The 21,694-nt window shown below is 39.8% G+C and overlaps 1 pseudogene; it reads right to left on the bottom strand.

Annotated features, from left to right (window-relative positions):
• LOC140948196 (uncharacterized) overlaps positions 1-21,694 on the bottom strand; it is a 55,951-nt pseudogene that overhangs the window by 20,762 nt on the left and 13,495 nt on the right.

The following is a 21,694-nucleotide window of genomic DNA, read 5'->3' as shown; positions in this document are numbered from 1 at the left end:
TTCTGTAAGGATTCTGAAATTTGTTTGTAGAATCTGGAATCCGGAATTTTAGCTCTAGGAATCCAGATTTCCACTAAGGGTTGAAATCTGGAACCCAAGTTCCACAGACTAGGAATCTGGTATCTTGGGTACCTGGAATCTGGACGACACAGGGTGAGATCCAGATTAGATTTATCGGGCGAAGAATATAAATTTTTGTGCTATTGCTAACTTACATGGAGATTTGTGGTATCTGATAAATCGGTATCGCACAATCGTTTGCGGTATACCCTTCGTTGCAGATGCATGACCCATTTACACATCTACCATTGAAAGTACAGTCATTCGGGCACAGCTTTTTAATGATATTTGTCAGATAGGAAGGAACTTCTGGTTTCTCTTCATTACTTGCGTTTAAATAGTAAGACAGGTTTCTGCCAGCTATTTCGCCGCATTCATTCATGAGTAAGGATGCAACAGAAATTGCAAACGCGGTCTCACCTGTCAACTAGAACGTGAGAGAAATTATAGTCAAGTAAAGTAATTCCGGCGTGTAGAGAGCTTTACTTGTTTTGTCTCATGGCTTACAGACTAATTCCTGCCTTTTTTCCTTCCCGTTAGATTCTTAATGGCTTACGCCGCTTGTGACTTATAAACATTGATTTTTTCTCTTTAAAATTTCTGTTGACCGTAACAGACAGAACTAAATTGTTAAGCGTAGAAAGCAAAAATATCACGGCAGTTTGTTTTACATACGTTACTGATCTTATTGCCCGCATCCACATGTCTTCAATAAATTGATAGACTCATCACGTTTTTACTTTTAATCCCGGAGTCTTTGACAAGAGGATGGAAGGTAATTAATTGACCAAGGAGGTGCAACCTCAGGTTCGATTTCGCCATCAATGCTTTTCAGTTGTCTGGTACAAAAGGTGAAGATATTTTTGTCCCATTAATAGGACGTTAATTTTAATTTTCTTTTTATTAAGGAAACAAGAATTACCTCAAGATCTACCGCGCAAGAGTCCACCAGCTCTTGCAAATTAGCCCCCAGGTTTGCGCAGAGTTTTCCAATTTCTGTATCGGAAAGCCTTTTCGTACAGTATTGAGTTGCGTTTCCTTTTGAAAATTTAGCCTTTGGAGGCAACGCCCGTTTATGTCTGTTAGAACGTTTTGACCCAGCATGAAGTTTGAACAGCTCAAAGTCTTCATCGGTTAAATCATCTGTATACTTATACTCCTTTTTCTTCTACCATCTATATTGTTTTCTCCTGTAAGTATAACCGGTGTTCCTCCCTGATCCATTATGTTAGGGAAATGTACAGGAAGCTCTCGTTGGCATTCTGTCCTTCCTTCTTCTCCTTTTCTATAGCATGCACAAGGTACTTTGCAGTCCACAGCGGTATCGAGTACCGGAGGTGGTAGTGTATCAAAATAACTTTGGTCAGCTTTTATCCTGTCAAAACAAAGAAAAATCCGTCTTGATACGTTTCTTTTGTTTAACTATTATTATTGTTATCCATTATGTTCACTCGACATTCTTTTCTTCACTTCAGCACTCACTAAACAATTGCTTCTTTCTGTGTTACTTTCTACCAAATGACCGATCCACTATCTACATAGAATGTTTCAACAAGCGCTAGTATACTGGCTCATTCGAATAAATAGACCCCTTTAGCTGTATGGTTTGTTTTCCCAATAGAGGTCTCAGGGAAATTTGCCCCTTTGTCTTTTCATAAATTAAGGAACTGTTCTCCAGAGTATTATCACATGACCTACATTGGGAAAACAAAACATACAAGCTAAAGAGGTCTATTGTTTGAAGTAACAAGCGTTCGTTGATTCCTCAGAAATCTCTGATATCGCTGAATGAGAAATGTATCAGTTTTGGGTCACTTTCATTGCTAGCTAGGACAATCAAAGCAAAAACTACAGGAAGCTCGTGAATACCTTGTTTAGAAAATAGAAATATTTATTTTAACTCAAAACATGCTTCCCGTGTTCACAAGTTCATTTACTAAAAATCAACCACTCCGGAATTTAGCCTCTATAATCACATCTTTGCTCCTTTTTTATCATTTTACTAAAATTGTGGGCTGTTTTTTTTTTTTTCGTTTGTACTGAGTTCGTAAAGTAAGATATACAACCGCGCGAAAGCTATTGTACCTAAAGCTGAACCGTAGTTTTCTGCCTTGTTCCCCTAACCCTTCCCCGATAACTATCCTCAGGATAGATTGCGCGCTGCTGGACGTATGTAACGTAGTAATGGACGTGTATGTAAAACACACCAAGAAGAGCAAAAAGAAGACTACGGCTAATAATTACAAATTTTCGAAGCTCTTAAAAATTCCCCGAGATTTTCTAGTTTAATTTTTCATATTTTACTGCTTATGTCAGGCAATTTTTCGTAAAAAAATAAAATAAAATTTTCGGATTCAAAAATTTGATGGAGAGAGGAGTAAGAAAAATTCTCACTTTCGTAAAACGTGCAATTGCACCTAAGATTTTCGGGAAGATAGGCCTGAAGCCCTTGTAGATTTCGAAAAGCCGCAAGTTCCCCTAGCATGACCGAACAGATGCAAATTTTATAGCGCCGCTTAGAATGCATTTGTAGAGATCTAAAAGTACTGTGGATAGTCTAAAAAGACTTTTCAATCAATTGCTGGAGGAAACCATCGTTGGGTGCCCCAGTATACGACCTTTGTGCTAAATTTTCTATAACGAAAACAACTAATGGAAGATACGGCAGGAGTGATAAAGGTTGTATATTTCAACGCCTTAGTAAATTTCCAAAATTACTGGCTATAACAACGAGTGCTATTTCGGTTTTAAACGAAATATTCCAGTTACACGCTGTATTTGAGCCGAAGTACATGGTTTCACCTTGGTGTCCTAACCACTCTGCTTTTAATTACGACGCCTGAAAAATCGAGGCATTTTATAGGTTCATTTGCGACAAGCTTCCAACACGTAAATAAGCTTTCTGCATGTGCTACCCTAACATAGTTAGACAGCTACAGAATTGTCACTTCTTGAAAAGAATAAATAGGCAGGAAAGATCGGTGCTGTTGCGTCTGGAACGTAACAATCCTAAATGACCTTTTTTTTAGCAATACGGAATCACTGGAATGCTCATAAACTGATAATGAACTTCTCGACATTTGGTTTGGACTAACCATCCCAAGCGGTAGCTGAAGGCGCCGGAGAACTGAATGAATTTATATTTCTCTAGCTTAACAACCTTTAATTTTTGTAAGATCTCACCTAAAATGGTTACCATTCCTTGGGTTACTAATCACACAGAGCCCACTTTCATTTGCAAAGTGTCTAGCCCGAGTAGTTTATAGCAAAACGTTAATTCCAACTCCATTTCGCATTATTCTTACTTTCACCCCTGATGGAAACGTCACCTGAAATTAGATCCATCACAGACTTAACATTTAACATTTAAAATTAATTTCAACATTCAAATTTTAACATTTATGGTAGCAAACGGTAATTCATCAAAGCATCCTAGCTGGGCCAACAGTTGTTTAGGAGAGAAATTTTAACGATGGAAGTTCGAACACGAAGTGATGTAATGCTACAAATTACGGTCAAAATATCCGGTATAGACGGGCCGTTGGAAAAGCCGCGCATTGAACCAGTCCAAGAAGGGATACACTTTGATGTCATCCAACACCCATTACTTTTTGCCATGCTCAAGGCGTATGGCGTAGACGTGGAAAGCTGTGCCCTTCTTAAAGATTACTTATCACTCACACGACAGACAGATCTCAGAGGGTTAAGGCTGGGGACGCATTCTCTAACTGGGAAAGTGTCAAACAAGGAATTCCTCAGGGTAGCGTTTTGGGACCCACACTGTTCAATGTTTTTGTAAAGGATCTGTTTATCCATGTTACGCAAACTAAATTAAACGCTTCCGTCGGTGATCATCTGATCTACCACTCTAATGTAGACCCACTTGTTTTAGATAGCTACATTTGTAATGACGTCGAAAAGGCAAACCAATGGTACAGCCAAAATGGCATGATCGTGAACGCAAAGAAAGACCAAGCTTTAATTATTGATCAAACTGAACACAAATTCTCTTTTCCAGTGAAATGCGAGTTAGATATTTTCGTAATGACTACAGATATTAGACTTAATTTTGACAAACACATATCTGCTGTTTGTAATAAAATTAATAATCAATTTAATGTTATGTAACGGTTCAGCAATATCATCTCTAAGGTCACAATGCTTAAGATGTACAACGTATTCATTCTGCCACACTTTTACTATTGTTTTTCAGTGTGGCATTTTTGTAGAACACGCAACAGTGAAAAGCTGGAGGCAGTTAATTAGTGCATTATTAGATTTATTTAATATGATTATACTTTTCACTACACCACTTTGCTTAACAAGGTTGAAATGACTTCTTTGTATAACAAGCGCATTCACGAGTTTACAAGAGTGTATTTGTTAATGACTATCCAACTTATACGAGGAATATGTTTACTGTTCGCCATACAACCTATAATTTGCGCGGTACCCATATGCTGACTCTAAGTAAGCCTAGAACAACAAGCTATGGACTACACTCTTTTTCTTATTTTTCCACCCAGTAATTGAAGGATATTCCCGACGAATTAAGGAACTGTACTTATTAATAATAATTTTAAGCGACGTGTGCAAAGTGTCAATACGTTTGATTAGTTTTCACTTATTTTTGTCTTATTTTGTGTGTGATCTTAATTTGTTTCTCGAAGATATTAGCTATATAGGGTAGCTACACTGCCTAAAATTCGAGTTAAAATAAGGGTTATGTATGTATGTATGTATGTATGTATGTATGTATGTATGTATGTATGTATGTATGTATGTATGTATGTATGTATGTATGTGTGTATGTATGTGTGTATGTATGTATGTATGTATGTATGTATGTATATATGTATGTATGTACTTAGACTTTTAAAAAAGTCCAACAAGAAATTTTTAGTTATTGCAGCTAGTACTTCAGTTACGTTTTTTGCAAGATTTTCGAATTTAATTTCGTATTCCATGTATATTAATTTACGTGAGTTTGTGAGGCTTGATTATTCCCCATCGGTCATATGATCCCTCCGTAAGGGAACAAACTTACTATATAAAAATAATATTCGTCACACAACTTCAGAATACAAATTCTATTTGTCTCCGTTTTTCCATTACTATCTGACCAATCCCGGAGATTTATTTTGAAAAATAGCAAAATATAAAGATAACGACACCATGATAAACACAAAATTTAAACTTACCAGATATTGGCTGTTAAATCCAGGGATAGTTTGTGTTATCAAAATCCCAGGAGCCAGGCGTTTCTTGCTTCTTAATTTAGCAACCAATGGAGTTACATCGGAGTAAACGAGGTCTTGATTGCAACAGGTAAACTCTATGACATCATTATGATCTCTGGGAACCACTCCACAGTTGCAAGTCGCCGAGCCTCCACATGACCACAGTCGAATGTGTACCTAGCAGTTATAAGCCGTCATGGTTTTAAGATCACATTGTTCACATGCACAGAGTTTTTGTTAACATCTTTGTTATTTTTTCTTAAACCACTGACACAAAATAATATCCCACAATTTGACTTGCTGACGCACTCTATAGCGGTGCTATCAGCTCAAAGAAAGCGAGTAAAGAAAAGTCGATTGAGTGGATTTTCCTGGGTGTAAATATGTTTCTATCAAGTAATAGAGAAGAGAGAAAACATCAACTAGATTTATGAATATTTTAAAGGCAGTTTTAAATGGAATCATAGACAGTAATGTAAATAAAAGGTGACATAGAATATCTAGTGAGCCTTAATCGCACCCTCTTTATAATTTATATCTTAGTCAACCGCTCATTTTTTTCCTGCGTCGTGAATCTTGATGTGATTAATTACATAAGTTCTGTGATGTGAATTCGCCTTGTATATAAGACAGGTAAGAAAGAACCACAGTAACTGCACAGCGAATGAGCACTAATTCACTTCCAGAGACTGCATCGAAGGTTACTTAAAGTACCAGTCAACTGATGCACATGCGTATTAGATGCCATTTGTTAGCTGATCCACTTATCACAAGATACCCGATTCAGACTATTTTCAACCAAATATGATAAAATAATATTAATAGCATGAGCATAAGAATACTCAGGAACAGGTTTTTAGTAAAAGGGCGCTGCCGAGGGACCGTTTTAATATCTTTCTTCTTCAAGTAAGTGTGATAGAGAATCACAATGTTTTGGTATCCTGGCAAGTACTTTACGTTGAACCGGTTAAGGTTGTAGGCTCAGGATCCATCGCTCGATTCGTGCGCACGGCTTTGATCTGTTTGGGTATATTGTCTCCAATGCATGGCTTGTGATCAGATAAAGTTCGGATTCAATGTCCCACAGTTAAACACAGAAACTCTCGCACGTTCAAACGACTGCCAGTGCTTCCTTCTCGGTCTGAGCAGGGGCGGATCTAGGGGGAGGGTTCAGTGGCCCCCTGAGATGACCCGTGGCTTTCAAATACAACTGAAATTCTGCAAATAGTCTGTGGTGTATAGGGTTTTGACGTAAAACATAAAACGAGGCTGATGAAGATATGTTAAACGCCTTAAAAATGGTAGTTTGGCACGTCACGTCACCAGTCAGTTACGCCATTCCTTGGTGGTGCACCCCTCCTAAGAAAAATCCTGGATCTGCCCCTGCTGAGTATACCGCGTCTTCAAGTCACTCAAGCTCTTGTTTTTCCTTGCTGTTCCTGAACAAGTACTTTGTCACGATCAAACTAAATGAGCTTGCGTCCACTATTATCAGTGTCCTGGCATCTTAGTCAAAATATCCAAGTTTTCCCGCACCTGCTAAACTGCTCTTCAGCTCACTAAATGCTCGACTATGTTCCAAACTCAAAGTGGCCACCTTCATTCGTCCTATCTCCGCAAAGGTTCTGCTACTGTCGCAAAATCGGGAAAAACGTGCATTATACTAGTTAGCTAGTCCCAGGAAGTTCCTAACTTCTAAGGCATTCTGAGGGTTAATACCAGTTTTCTTCTACTTTATGTTTCAGGTTGACTAAGGATCGCCTTTTGAGTTGGGAAAAGCAATTAGCATAGTATTCGTCCCTCCTCCCTAACAAAAAACGGAATACGCTCCTAATGCCTGTTCAAGGACGGATTCCCATCGCTTACTTGTTCTCACACTTATTACCTCAAAGTTGCGCTCAGAGTTGCGATAAAGGATGAAGTCTCCCTGTTCCATAAAGGCAAAGCTACTTCTGCTTCCCCATCTTCCACTAAACAATAAATTCGTAGAAATAAAACGTTAACCCTATTTTTTTTAAAAAAAAAAACGATGCTCGTAGTGACATGACTATCTGATTGTAGATGAATTGCTGGGAATTGCAAGTATCCACCATCATCCTCTTTTGTAACGTACGAACCCAAAAAACAATCACAAAGACGCAAGGAAGACCATACTTCACTGCATTCGTGAACAAAAATCTCAAGCGCGGCATAACAAAGCAGCTAGGATAATCGCAACGAAATGATGATAGTCTTTACCTTGCGTTATCAAAAAGCGGCAAAGTGCTGTAGTGAGGATCGGTATACGTTTCACATGTATGGATGTTCTCTGAGTTGGTTTCAACGGAAACCTGCAAGAAGAAACTTGAGTGGATCAACAAGCTATCTACATTGCAAAAAAATTAAAGTAAAATAGGGGCTGCGACCGCACTCGGCAAGCTAACCGGTTTAGTTTTTCAAAACCCGATAAAAAAATTCTTCAGAAGGTAACCTGGTTAAAGAGTTTAACCGTGTTCATTTTTATCAGCGGTTGGACTCAATTTAGTCTTTCCCAAAGCCTTTTCAAAGTTTCGTTTTTTCGCTTGCTTGGGTCGCTCATAAGGCTCGCCTTAGAGTGACTGACAAAATTTGCCCCCGTTATACTGACAATAAAATTTTGACTTCTTAAAAGACTTAACTTGGTTGTGTTAAGAAAGGAAACCTGAGCTTGGAGCGAAAGAAGTTATTTTCGAAACTGCAGTGCTTGAGTACATGGTAAAGCCAAAATTAAAACATTCTTTGTCTAATCCCTGTACGGCGTTTTCCCAGTCCCTCTCGGTCAATTCACTTCGGTGACGTATCCGAGGCGAACGGGCGGGAAACGCCTAGGCAAAAACAGAATGCGCGTGCGGGCGTTGCTTTTTGAAATTCAAGATGTTGTCCATGTTGTAAACAGCAGGAAATTATGGTTTTCAGAAAAACCCTTGTCGATATTTGCCGGATCGACTGTTGCCGACGGACTTTGAAAAGTCACCAGAATGTTATTCATAGTCCTGTGAAGATTGATTAGGCTTCTTCGATGTCATCATTCCAACTGAGCTATCGGAGTTTGCAGCTCTTAACCCATTTAAAAGACTGCGAATTTTCAAAGTAAAAATAATACTTGAGTGACCCTCTTTGTGGTAAACTTAGCGCGCAAATCTTGAATAATCAGAAAAAACATGCTTTCAAATAATAAAATGTTAAATACGCATATACGCATTAGCTGCGTATCGCAAAGTGCCCAGACTAAAAATTTGCCGACATTCACAGAAGTAATGTGTGCGTTAATTTGGGAAGCATTAAATTCAACTTGTCTCAGGACTGTGTCAGTTTGAGCTATTGTTATCAATGAAAGAACACGCAACCACAAACAGAGAGAAATTATTTTTCGAAAAATTTAAAAACCCATAAATTAATCCTTAAAAGCATTTCGCGTACAGCAAACTTGGCTCGTGGATCCGTTCACGCAAGTAAAATCCGTTGAGCACATGGCAAAAATTATTCAACACAAATCTCAAATCAGGGCACTCAACCTCAAGCACAAGATGAAGTATTTAGAAATACATAAATTTCCATTTAAAAACACAATTTTCTTGACTATAGAGTACAAAATGTGCCTGAAAATTCTTCAAAAACTTCGCTGCTTGGTTGGGTTTCAAAACAGGCAAAGCGCTCCGATCGGCCGTGGTAAAAATTTGGTGAATTTCGAATTCCTCAAAGGCAATTTGGTAAATAAAAGCCTTCCTTTGTCCACTAAAAGAAAACTGAGCATTCTTTTGAACTTTCTCTTTCCTCTGTGCCTTTTCGTGGTGTGTTTTTAGCGGAGCTCTCGCGCTCGCCAAGCGGGCACCATGGGTAAGAAAATTTGGTAACCTATGCATCCGATATTTGCATCCGAGAAATAATGATAGTCTTGTGATCGTACGCTTGCCCGACCGACCGACCGTCCGCACCACAGGCATACCAGTGTGAAATAACTCAATCAACATACAGGTATGGCAACTTGAGGTTATTTTGGCGGGAAATCGCATAGACACCCGCCTCTTGTGAAGAAGAGACAACTAAAGAGTCAATAAAGACGCTGTCTGTCGCTCTTTTTCTCGTTGACCTTCGCTGGCCTGTAGCCTACTTTCTCTTTTTTTTTCTGTCTCTCTATTTCTCTGTACTCCAAATTTGTGGACAGGACAATTAATCCTTGCTTAATACTTTAGACAACACGGATACAGAGACAACGACCGCTTTCCGTTTTCGTCTTTATTGCAAAAGTGTGCTGCACGTGCGAAGTTGCTTTTTTGCTCATTAGACCTATTGTTGTTTTTTCACCGTTCTCGTTTTCTTCGCCGCTTTAGCCTGGTTTTCACAAACGCATAAGCACAAGAAAAAATGACAAGTTCGTTCTTTTTGTGCTTGTGCTTATGCTTATGCCGAAGCTTTGATTAGACTTGCTACAAGTCGACCTCACGGCGGTTTTTTAGCGAGCGGAGCGAGCTTTTTAGGCCACGAAGCGGCCAAGAGAGCGACATCGGACGAAGGACTTTTTTGATAGTCTAAGCTTTGACTATAGTGAAAACCGGCTCGACATAAGCTCAAGCATAAGGCAACAAGGCACAAGGCCGTAGACCAATCATTGGTCACTTTCACCCAGAACTCGTGCGAACATATCAAAAGCAATATGGCGGACGCTTCGTCCGCCATCTTGTTTATCATCGGGTTGAGGAGATCTGGTATCGAGAATTGAGTCAAGTATACCATTCTGCGCGTGCGTATGTCCTTATGCTTATGCTTATGCGCTAGTGAAAACCAGGCTTTAGCATTACACGACTATATATTTTGTTTGAGTAAACAATAAATATTACCGAGAGCTTCACTTTTAGCCCTAGCCAAATCTATATATCAACCTTGAAATGCGAAAGACTGGTCTTGTAAACCACCGCCATTGAACCGTCTCACTTTTGAAGATTTTTGTCTAGGCCTCACATTTTCCCATGAACCACGTGACCGAAACGCTTTGCTCGCGCAGAATAATGAAGCCTAGGGACTAGGCAAGAACATTCTCACGCATAGGCCGAGATGATCGATTCCATTGACTGATAACCATAACCTGCGTTAAACTACCCCGCGAGGTAGTTTAAAAAAAACATATAAAACCTGGTTAAGAAATTCAATTAGGTAGTTGGAAACTGAACTCGGCTAAATCCCCAAGTGCGGCCGCAGCCAATAATAGATTGGAAAATCAGTAGCCAAGTAGTTCCGGCGGAATGGGGGTTGCCTTTTAAACAAGAGATAACATGGAGCGGGTGGTTAGCGCAAAACATACATCATGTAACTCTCTTCAGACCGGGAATCACAATCAGACCGGCTGGACTAAAAGTAGTCTAATTAATGGCAAAAAATATATGATTGTAAATGACCTTCCTACGACTGTCTTTGAGACGTTATCATAAATGTTACTTTTTTCCCGAAACTGGAACACATAACGTAAAAGCTCTCTTAAAGTAAGCGAGAAATTGTACGCAAGGAGAGTGAGTTGCAAGAGTTGTGAATTTTTCCCTTTAATATAACTGACTAATTTATCAGTAAAACACTCACCGCAACACTGGGTAAATGGGAGCTTCTATTCCAAAATGGACTGTGACCGCCCTCAATTGTAGGAACAATGCGTTTGTCAACAGTAGGGGACTGTTCTGTGGTTGTACATCTTGCAATGACACGCACGGTGATTGGTTGAAGGTCCTTCAGCTCAACCTCACAGTCATCACTGTCGATCTCAATACCATCAGACGACCAGAAACCAATCTTCAGGTATTTATCTCTCTGTAATTCACTCGCCGCAATTGGTATGGTGGGAGTTATTGTGAAAGTTGTTATATCTAGGGAACACTCTTTAATTTTCAGTCGATTGGGTGAAACCTGGAGATTTTAAAAAAATCACTCTTGATTTTTTGTTGATATTGTTAAAGAACGTCTCTTTCCGCATAACTGCCTGTGTAATTTTTGCATGCGGACCTCTCTTCATATTCGAACAATGGCAAAAAAGGAACACCTCTTAATTCAAACGGACGACATGCTTTTATCCGAGAGTTACAAAAATATCCAATACAATTTCTTGACAAATCAGTTTATACTTTTTTAATTAATTTAATTTTTGAAAACGATTTTTTCAAAATTTGTAGCTTTAAGTAATAATATGGTATGATAAAAGTTGTTGAGAAAGTTCAAATCTGTTTTACAAATTAGAGGACCAAAGGGAAAACAACACGCTTCCCGTAGCCGGTTGATCAATTATATGTTATCTTCTCTCCGTGACAGATGGTCACTTTGAAGAGTAGCTAGTATTTTTATTCCCACTTACCTTTAATCCGGCGAAAAATGGTTCCTGGACGGATTTTGGAACACACCAAGTGTTTAAAGGAGATGTGGTGTACCGGGCAGTTACATTACAAGAAATCTGTTAAGCAAAGATACAAAAGAAATGCATTACCGTAAAATTCCGAAAATAAGCCCCACGGGGCTTATATTTTTCAAAGGCCCTTGTTGAGGGGTTTATGTACGGAGGGAAATTTGCGTTTCAAAATCGATTGGGCTACCTTATAGCTGGAAGGAATTTACCATTTTTGCTTTGTTTAAATTTGTATTTGAGGGCAATTTCTAAGTACAGGCCCCCCAGGGGACTTATATTTGGAGGGGCAATGTAACGGAGGGTTTTCTATGTTACGAGTTTGTGGGGCTTATATTTGGGGGGGCTAATAGAAGGAGGGGCGCATTTTCGGAATTTTACGGTATCTTCTTTTTCGCTCCATACTTCGACATACTGACTGGTAGATTTCTATTTTAAAATCAACTGGTAACAGAACATAAAACGAGACTGTTCAGTATATTCTAAATCATAACTACTACAGTAAACACCCGCTAATAAGAACCTGTGGATTGAGAACTTCCTGGCAGAAATTTTCCACTATGAAACCCAAAAACACAAGAACCTGCTTAGCCGAGCAATATCAAGCAAGGTCTTATGTGTTGATTACATTTAATGTGTTAATGTGTTTGTGTTCGTTATGGTCTTCTTTTGCGTTTACCATATATAGTAATTACATGCGCACGCATAAGTGCAATTAAACGTGTTTGTAGTGTACCGCCATGTTGTTTGGGTGCATTCTTAGATCTTTTGTCAGTACATAACAATTTTGGTGACGAGGATGGGATCTTCCGGGATATTTTACGCGAAAAAGTGAAAGACATTCCTAAACAAGATCCACACGACATCTCAAGATGCCAAACGAGTCTACTGCGGCACCAAATCCGGTTCGAGACATCGAAAAAGTTCAGAAGTTCGCAGTAGGAACTGACTTCGAGGCGTATGCAGAACAGCTTGAATTCTTCTTCGTGGTCAGTGGAGTGACCGAATCAAAAGAGAAGAAAGCCGTCCTGTTAACTAATCTTCCCAATGAAAAGTACCAGCTGGCGAAAGATTTAATGGTGCCGATATTGTTAAGAGAGGATTCTCTCACGTACGACACGAACGTAGAGGGTCTCCAAAAGCAATTGAAGCCTTAGAAATCTGCTCTAGTCGCTAGGTATGAGTTTGACAACCCAGCGCGTAACGCAGCAGAAACGGTGTGAGTCAGTATGTTGTTGTTTTAAAGCATCTAGCTACGAATTGTAAGTTTAGTGATGCCATGCGATTGGAAAGGCACAGATAGATTGATGTCGAGTATTCGAGATAAGAGAATGATGTCATAGCTTTTGAAACTGAAACTCGAGAAACTGGCATTTGACATTGCTGTAGCGAAATACATCGCTAGTGAGCAATCTTACAAGGATGTTGAAGCTCTACAGGGAGTAAAGAGTCAAACCCAGTGTATCTGTTATCCAAGTCAAGACCAAGCAAGAAGCCTAAACCTTCAGAAAGCCTTCATAAAAGGGTTCCCCATCCCATAAAGAGTCGAGCAATCAAAGTTCCTACCGCTGTTTGGGAAATCATGATCATAAACGTTGTCCGGTCAAAAAGGAAACATGTCACCACTGTAACAAGACCGGTCATTTTGTAAGGCTTGTAAATCCAAGAATAGGGAGAGACAAGCTGCCCGACCCCCATTAAATTATGTGGACAGTGATGACTACCCTTGAGGTTAATAACGTGAGTGACAAAGATCATGCGATGTGCGTCAGCTCTACACTGGGCAAATAATCACACCTAAGGAAGAGTTGAAGTGTAATGTTAAGTTTAAGGGCCAAGAAAAGGAATTAACCCTACAAGTGGTTGAGACACCAGGGCCAGCATTGTTTGGGCGTGACTGGCCTTCCAAAATTCAGCTGGACTGGGGTGAAATCAAAGCCCTTAAGCTTAGCCAGATACTGGACAGGGTCATGCAACATAAAGAGGATCAGTTGTTGCAGTAGTACGAGTCTGTATTTTCTGAAGGTGTAGCTACACTTCAAGGCCACAAGGCTGATTTAAAGGTTGAGGAGGGCTGCCAGCCTAGCTTTCATTAGCCACTTCAAGTTCCATATGCACTTCGCCCTAAGGAAGAAGCAGAATTGACACGTTTAGAGAAGGACGGTATTCTGTCTAAAGTAGAATACAGTAAATGGGCTACCCCGATTGTTCCAGTAGTTGAGCAAAATGGATCATTACGTGTGTGTGACGATTTCAAGGTCTCATTCAATCCAGTGCTTCTTGCAGAACAATATCTTCTGCCGCGCAGAGAGGATATTTTTGCGAATTTGGCTGGGGGAAACATTTCAGAAAACTTTAACTGCACCAAGCTTATCACCAAATAGAAGTAACAGAGGAATCCAAGAAATTCCTCTGGATCAATACACACATGGGCCTTTTCCAATACAATCGGTTACTTTTTGGCGTTTCTTCGAGTCCAGCGATTTGGCACATGTAATAGACCAGGTATTACATGATCATCTAGGGCAAAGGAGGTATTGTCCATTGTGTGGGGGTGAAACGGTTCCGTGCGTACCTCTATATGAGGCGGTTTACGCTCATTACGGACCGTACGCCCTCAGTGCCATTTTCCACCCAGATAAGGGAGTTCCTGTCATGACCGCTGCCAGACTCCAGCGCTATGCATTGTTCCTCGCTAGTTTCGATTACAAGATAGTGTATAAGAGTGCGACCGAGCACTGCAAAGCTGATGGGCTGTCTCGACTCCCCCTCCAGCAAAAAGAGCGAAAGGAGACGGAAGTGGATTCGTCAGAGGTGTTCCACGCAACCCAGTTTGTGCCACTCCCTGTAACTAGTAAAGCAGTTGCTAGAGAAACACGTCGTGACCCAGTCCTAACAAGGGTGTACGAGCTCATCGTGAAAGGATGGTCTCCTCGCTTAGATGGAGACAAGTCTTACTATAAGCGGCGCAATGAACTGACGGTTCACCAAGGTTGCATTCTATGGGCAATAAGAGAGGTAATCCCTAATAAGCTCCAATAAGGAGTGTTTGAAGGAGCTGAACGACGGGCATCTGGGTGTGGTAAAGATGAAAGCACTAGCGAGGAGTTACGTCTGGTGGCCTAATATTAGTGCTCAACTAGAAGGACTAGTGAAAGCCTGCAGTGGGTGTCAGCAAAACCAGAAGATACCTACTACAACACCACTGCATCCGTGGGAGTGGGAACTGCACCACGGCAACGCATACACATCGACTATGCAAGCCCATTCCAGAACTCGATGTTCTTAGTAGTTGCCGATGCACACAGCAAGTGGCCGGAAGTGATTTAGGTTAGTTCCACCACTTTAAGTCCGACCATCAAAGGCCTAGGCGATTTATTCACCAGATTCAGAATTCCTGAACAGATCGTTAGTGACAACCGTGCAAAATTTGTTTCTGAGGAGTTCCAGGCGTTCGTCATGCTCAATGGCATTCGCCATATAACATCAGTACCATACCATCCGTCATCCGGATGCAAACGGTCTTGCGGAGAGGGCAGTAGAAACCTTCAAGCAAGCGTTAGGCTCCATGTGTCAAAGCTCAAAGCCGGTGAAGGAGAAGTTGGCAAAGTTTCACGTAGCTTATAGGAACACTCCTCACTCCACTATCGGTTTGAGCCCACCACAGTTACTCCTTGGAAGAGTTGCGCACTCGCCTCGATTTGAACCGTAAGATGGTCAACCAACAGCATCAGCAGAGCATCAGGGCCGCGAATGAGAAGAGTAGACACCGTCTTCAGTTAGAGGTTGGTTAGCTGTACTGTACTGTATATAAATTGGAATATCAGTTTTGTTAGAATTGTGGATAATATGCATTATTTTTCTGGTAATCAACAATCTTTTATCTCCTTCATAAAAATTAAGAACCTTGTTAAGAACCTACTTAGCTTAAATTGCCAATAAGTAGCTCAAAATATAAGAACCTATTTTGCCAAAGGTAGTTTTTTTTACCTACCAAGCTGTTCAAACTGTAATCCATACCCTTCAGGAAAGATACTAAGGGTTTCCCTGGACAAGGGCTGTCATATTCCTTCATATCTGGCGGTAATGTCCCACAAAAGTCTTCTGTTTTCAAGTGGTCGTCCTCCGAATACCAAACGATCTGGTATGTTACATTCTTCCACAACCGGATATTGCGATTGATGGCAACTTCACACTTCAGGGTTACAGCCGCAGTTTCTGGATCAAGTGTTACATACGTAACCGTTGGTTTTCCAAGAAAATCTTCATCAAAAGGGGTTGGTGGATCGAGAGAGGTAAATGAAATGAAAAATTATTTTTAATTAATGTGAAGTTGCTCAATGTTTGCAATTCAGTAGAACATTTTGAGAGTTTGAGAAATCGCAAAGAAGTTGAAAGCATTCAAATTTCTCTTTGAAATAATCAGACTTAGTAACTTTAACTTCCTAAATATTCACTTACGGATCCAAAACGTAAGGATCGGTTACCTGAATAGCCGATAGCTCAGTAAGAAAATCATTCAGTCTGCTCAATGCGTTGAATTGATTTTCCTGTCCAGTGCGGTTGACAAGAAAACTCTCATAAGGATAGGAGTTAGTATTCTGCCATTTTATCAATTTAAATTACTTTAATGGAACGTAAATGAAGTAAAAAGTCAGAACGATCAAAGGGTATGTACTAGAAACAAGGCTAACAAGACCTCTTTTCTTTCTGTTATGGGAGAGAAAGGGCATCTTGATAACGACGTTCCAGATAACCTTGCTAGACTTTGTTACAAACATTTGATAACAGCTTGTTTTCCAGTCATAAACATAGCAAAGACCAAGTCACGAAAAAAGAGAATATTTACTAGATGAACATACCATGACAATTGCCTGTTTTTCCAATTTTGCCATATAAACAGTTTGCTTTTGAAAAGAAACAAAACAAGGTGTTATGATACAGTTAATCTTCTCTGCAGTGCTATGTTTCACTTATTTATACTAAATAGAGTTAGCCAAGGCTAAAAGCGTAGCTCCAGTTAATAAATTTAAAACTTAAATAAAAAAAATAAACTTGTAATCCACAAATCGGCTAACTGGGAAGATCCATACGACTTTTAAAGGTGGGGCTGGGCGACTTTAGAGAAAAGATAATTTGCAAACAGTGCAAGAATGAAACAACATCTAAAATCTTACATTGCGTTAATAGTCTTATTCGTACACCTAAAAAATAGAAGTCACCCTTGGCCAGAGTAGATAAGGCGTGAAAAACAAATTCTTCCCAGGCAAAATGACCTTTTTGCTCAGCTTCACCACCTTTATCTTATAAGAGTAATTGGACAGTCCCGAAATATAATCTTATGCTATAAAGACCGTAAAGGCGCGATAGTCCCCGGTAGCAGCCAATTTACACCTTATAGTTTATCGGTTCTATCTCTCTGTCTACAGGAAAGGCCAAAATGTGTAGCTCTCTACAAGTCTGGTAGCCCGTAAACCAGCCTTTTTACATAATCTCTAAGGTAAACAGAACCATCATACGTCGTTTGTTTATTGTTCAGACTTCGGACAGAATTTGTTATCTTTTGCCCTATTTTAGCTATGATTCTGCAATTTTTCACAAGACAAATTTCACTCATTCAATATTCGGGACGATCGAAGCACGCGCTTCCATCCCACAACAAATAATAAAAATAACAAAAACACAAAACGTTTTTATTAATAAAGAGAACTGAATTCACCATTAGACGGGGCTATTCAGTCAGGTCAATCTTCCATTATGTAGTATGCAGGGTAATAATGGGCTTTGAACAAAAACTTTCGAAAAAATCATATTTTAATTCAATTTCCAAAATCACCCGTCCGACCAGCCACTTCTGAATTTTGCCAAGTGCCTAACTTGCAATGCGAGCTATTGGGTATTTGAATGAACACTAGCAATGAGGAAGAGGTCTCAGAATCATTTTCGTTTGCATTTTACTTCTAAAACACCAGATTTATTTGATACACGCGGCATTTTAATAAGTACTCCTGCATGCGATGTTCACGGACGACTGGAAAAAACAACTGCGGCAAAGCGATAAGAAAGAGATCTTGACAAACAATCAAGACAAGAAATATAATTCAATGAAAAATTTAAAAGGAAAACAATTTTTATTCACGAAGACGTGTATTGAGAGTGAAGTGCCTCCTGAAAATCCTGAGTCACGAATAAAATATAAGCCTTTTAAGGGTTAAAACTTAAAAGTTTTAAGTCGCCTTCGCGCGGTGTTGGCTATTTTTCAAGATGAACCGCCAGGCAGGAATAACGCTCAATCTCAAAGCTTTTTTACAACCAATAGGTAAACTAAACTATTCTTCAGAACGTTTTCTTTCTAGTCGCGGTCAGATAAATTGTCTCGAATCTTACTAATGTGCGTAAAATGACCGCATAAATATGAAACCAGAAAATAAAACATCAAATGCAATATAAGCTTAATTACTCAAGCTTACCGGTCGAGATGCAGCTCGGAAACCCCATTAAGTAAGGCCAGAATCGCTTAAGGCTTTTCGCATCCAGCAAGGCGAAGTAAGCTTAGGGACTTGTCAGAAATTAGCAGGGGGGAGGGGGGGATGGAAACAGAGGGAGGGTCGCAACTTTTTGAGACTCAGAAAAGGAGGGGTCATGAAAAATGGGCCGTTGAAAGGGGGAGGGTCATGCAAATAAATGCCCATGATCATGTAGAGGTTCACCCACAGAAGAAAAAGGAAGTTCTTTATTTGGTAAAAAAAAACCTGGGAGAAATAGGAGAGTCAAGTGATCAGCTGTCAGAATCAGAGTGGGACTCTTAATGCTGTCATCTAAAATGTATGTATATAGCATTACAAAGAACAGATTAGAAATATATTTTGAGTTTTCATAATACTGACTCACCCTAGTGTATTGTAAGAACTAGATTTTATCATTTATACAAGAGAGGGAGGGTCATGATATTTTAGGCCAAGCTCAAGGGGAGGATCAGCAAATTTCACTCCCATTGCAGGGATGGGTCACCTCATTTCCGAACCCAAATTTCAAATAACCAACCCCCCCCCCCTCCCCCCCTGCTAATTTCTGACAAGTCCCTAAGTAAGGCCAGAATCGCATAAGGCTTTTCGCATCCAGCAAGGCGAAAATACTAAGCTTATTTTTGAAAACGATGATTTCCGATTTCTTTTTGTTGGCGAGCGGCGCATTTTTCAACCACAACCCAATAAACAAGCCAGCCAAGAATAACAATAGGATGTTGATAGCAGCTGTATTTCATTTTGTAGTTCCAGTACAAAAAGATGGTTAAAACATCTCAAGATAACACAAAACTCTGTCAGCTTCAGCTATCAGTAAGTCTCGGATGCTGCATAAATTTTCTACATGAATCCTCTTCGCAAGCTCTTCGCCTGTTAATTCTTGCTCCCTGCCTTTCTCTTCTTTCTCTTCACCTTTGCTGTTCACTTATAAGCAAATAGGTTGAATTCCGCTTTTGTTTGTTGCCATAACAATATTTTAGAAACAGATTACTAGAAACTGAGCACTACGGTCACAAAATCCCTATGCTTTCTTATGCTATGAAATAGTTAAATACAAGTTTCCAACGGGTAAACAAGTTTTTGAACGCGATGACAATGTCACGCCATTTCTTGCGCGATTTCCCGCCAAGAAAACGCGGGTTGCACAAATGCCTCGCACGATTTCCCGCCAATAAAATATAACATACTCCTCCCCCCGACGGGCTGACACCTGATTCCCTTCCTCTCCCCCCCCCCCCCCCCCAAAGACTGTACGGGCAGGCGTACGCTGACCCTCACTACCAAAATTTCTCGGATGGATAGTTGAACAAATTTTCTTAGCTGTGGAGCTCCGCTATAACATAGCGTATACGGCTTCAGATAAAGTGTGTCTTTATTAAACTGGGATTTCCGTCTACAGAGGAAAATTTTTCCTTCCCTTTAACAGCATTTTCCAAAATGTCCAAAAAAGAGGACAACCTCACGAGGTACAACCAAAGTTTCGAAAAATTTTTCCCGGAATACTTTCTTTTTTTTCATTTAACTTTGCTCCCTGGCGTATGACCATTCGAGGCAACACAGAAAGGCCTGATGGATTCCGAAAAGGTAAAACAGCAATAGTTTCTAAGGGTATAAGTGGAGAAACACGCGCTATTGGTCAGTGCATGGCTGGGAAGAAACACCCCTAATGGTAGGAGCCAGTAAAGGTTTAAGGTTAGTAATGACGATGTAGAATTACCTGGTAAGTTCACAATGTAATGGAGATTGATTTTTTAGGACATTTTTTTCGTATTAAGTTTTCAATAATTAATTACCTGAACTTAGAAATACTTTTATTATCAATTAATTCCTCTTTCCTGCCTTCAGAAAGCATCCCTCTTATTTCTTCCAAAATCCTTTTCCCCGCTCTCTGTGCTATACATAATGAATGAAACCTTAAGTAACTCTCAGGAAAAACTCCTACCATTATGATCGCAATCACCAGTCTTGCTGTCTATACGATATAACCATCGTCCAGGATTCCCAACATTGGATTGACGAGAAAGGTCAAGTACTTGCTGTGTGCCAGATCCCGGGATATTGAAATATCGCAGTCCGTCTCCGCCATTAAATCCAGCCTGCCGAGACACAGTTGAATCATGAGTATACCGTTCATTTTTTACTTGTTTCTGCCTTGCATAAGAAGGAGTATTTCTTATTTGGTAATTAAATTAATCTTAAGAAGGTCATCGCTCGTACTCAAGTGGAGTTTCAAAGCTAGAAGGGCGCGCATGCGTTAATACATATTATTAGTAAAATCCAACCCGTGGTCTATTATCAATGCTGCGTTCTGATTGGTTGAGCTACTACTAGGTTATATGTTATAGCCCACTAGTAGCGGAAAGCGCGGGCATTTTGGGGGCAAAAAAGGATTAAAGTCTAGTTTTGACTAACTAAAAGTTTTTTATTCTCGATATTTTTGGCCAACTAGTTGGATTTTACTAAAACAATTATTCCTCTCGCCCTCATGGCCTCTGAGTCAATAGCCCATTCGGCCTTAGGCCTCATGGGCTATTGACTCAGAGCCCATTCGGGCTCGAGGAATAATTGTTAAATATATACGTATGTATGTTGCAATTTATTTACGTTACTTTAAAGAATACGTATATGTACGTGTGGCCCTCCTCCATTTCTACAACACACACCTACAACTATCGTAAAGAAAGCGTCACTTAATTATTGGTTAATGAGTCAGCGATCATATGAAAAGATACGTTGCTCAAGGCGCAGCCTTTAGCCAAGAGGTCTAATTAAATCAGTAAAAGAGGTTTACTGCGCTTTTCACAAACATGCGAATTCTGAAGTTCAAAAGCCAACTGACGATTGCATTTTTCGCTGCCGTCAATCATCTTAACGGACCTCTTAGGAAACAACACTTCACTTTAACGGGTTCAAAAGGTCATGGTTTGTGATTAGTGATTTTCGATCCGTTTAGTGTGTTTCTGTGTTTCAAGGTTCGTTGCTTGTGATCGTAATTTTGATTGACGGGAGCGAAAAATGCAGTTGTGAAGGCGGCTTTTGAACTTTAGAGTTCGCATGTTTGTGAAAAGCGCAGTAAAGAGCTGCGAGGCTACTGAATCCTTCGGGTTTTTGCTTTCTTGTGCAAACTAGGACTTCTTTTATTTAAACCTCACCGGAATTACCGGTTGTTTACCATCTACTAAACGTTTCCCGGAAAATCCGGTTGGAGAGTAAATGGAACACGACTTTAACCTTTAGTCGCATGCCACTCTTTTGGCGGGAAATGGTTTAGCACCCACGTCTTTTGTTGTTGTTGTTGTTGTTGTTATTATTATTATAGTTTTAATATTATTATTTTTCTTTTCGGCAGGAATTGAAAAATCGCATGATAGATAGATTAAATATATGGAAGCTTAAATGTGTTTTTGTAAAGATAGGAGCCCAGTTGTTCGAACGCCGGTTAGCGCAAACCCAGGGTTAAATTTTAACCCGGG

This window comes from Porites lutea, chromosome 9 (assembly GCF_958299795.1).
Source record: "Porites lutea chromosome 9, jaPorLute2.1, whole genome shotgun sequence".
Taxonomy (NCBI): Eukaryota; Metazoa; Cnidaria; class Anthozoa; order Scleractinia; family Poritidae; genus Porites; species Porites lutea.
Note: the sequence above shows the minus strand (reverse complement) of the source record. Positions and strands in the feature narration are given on the sequence as shown.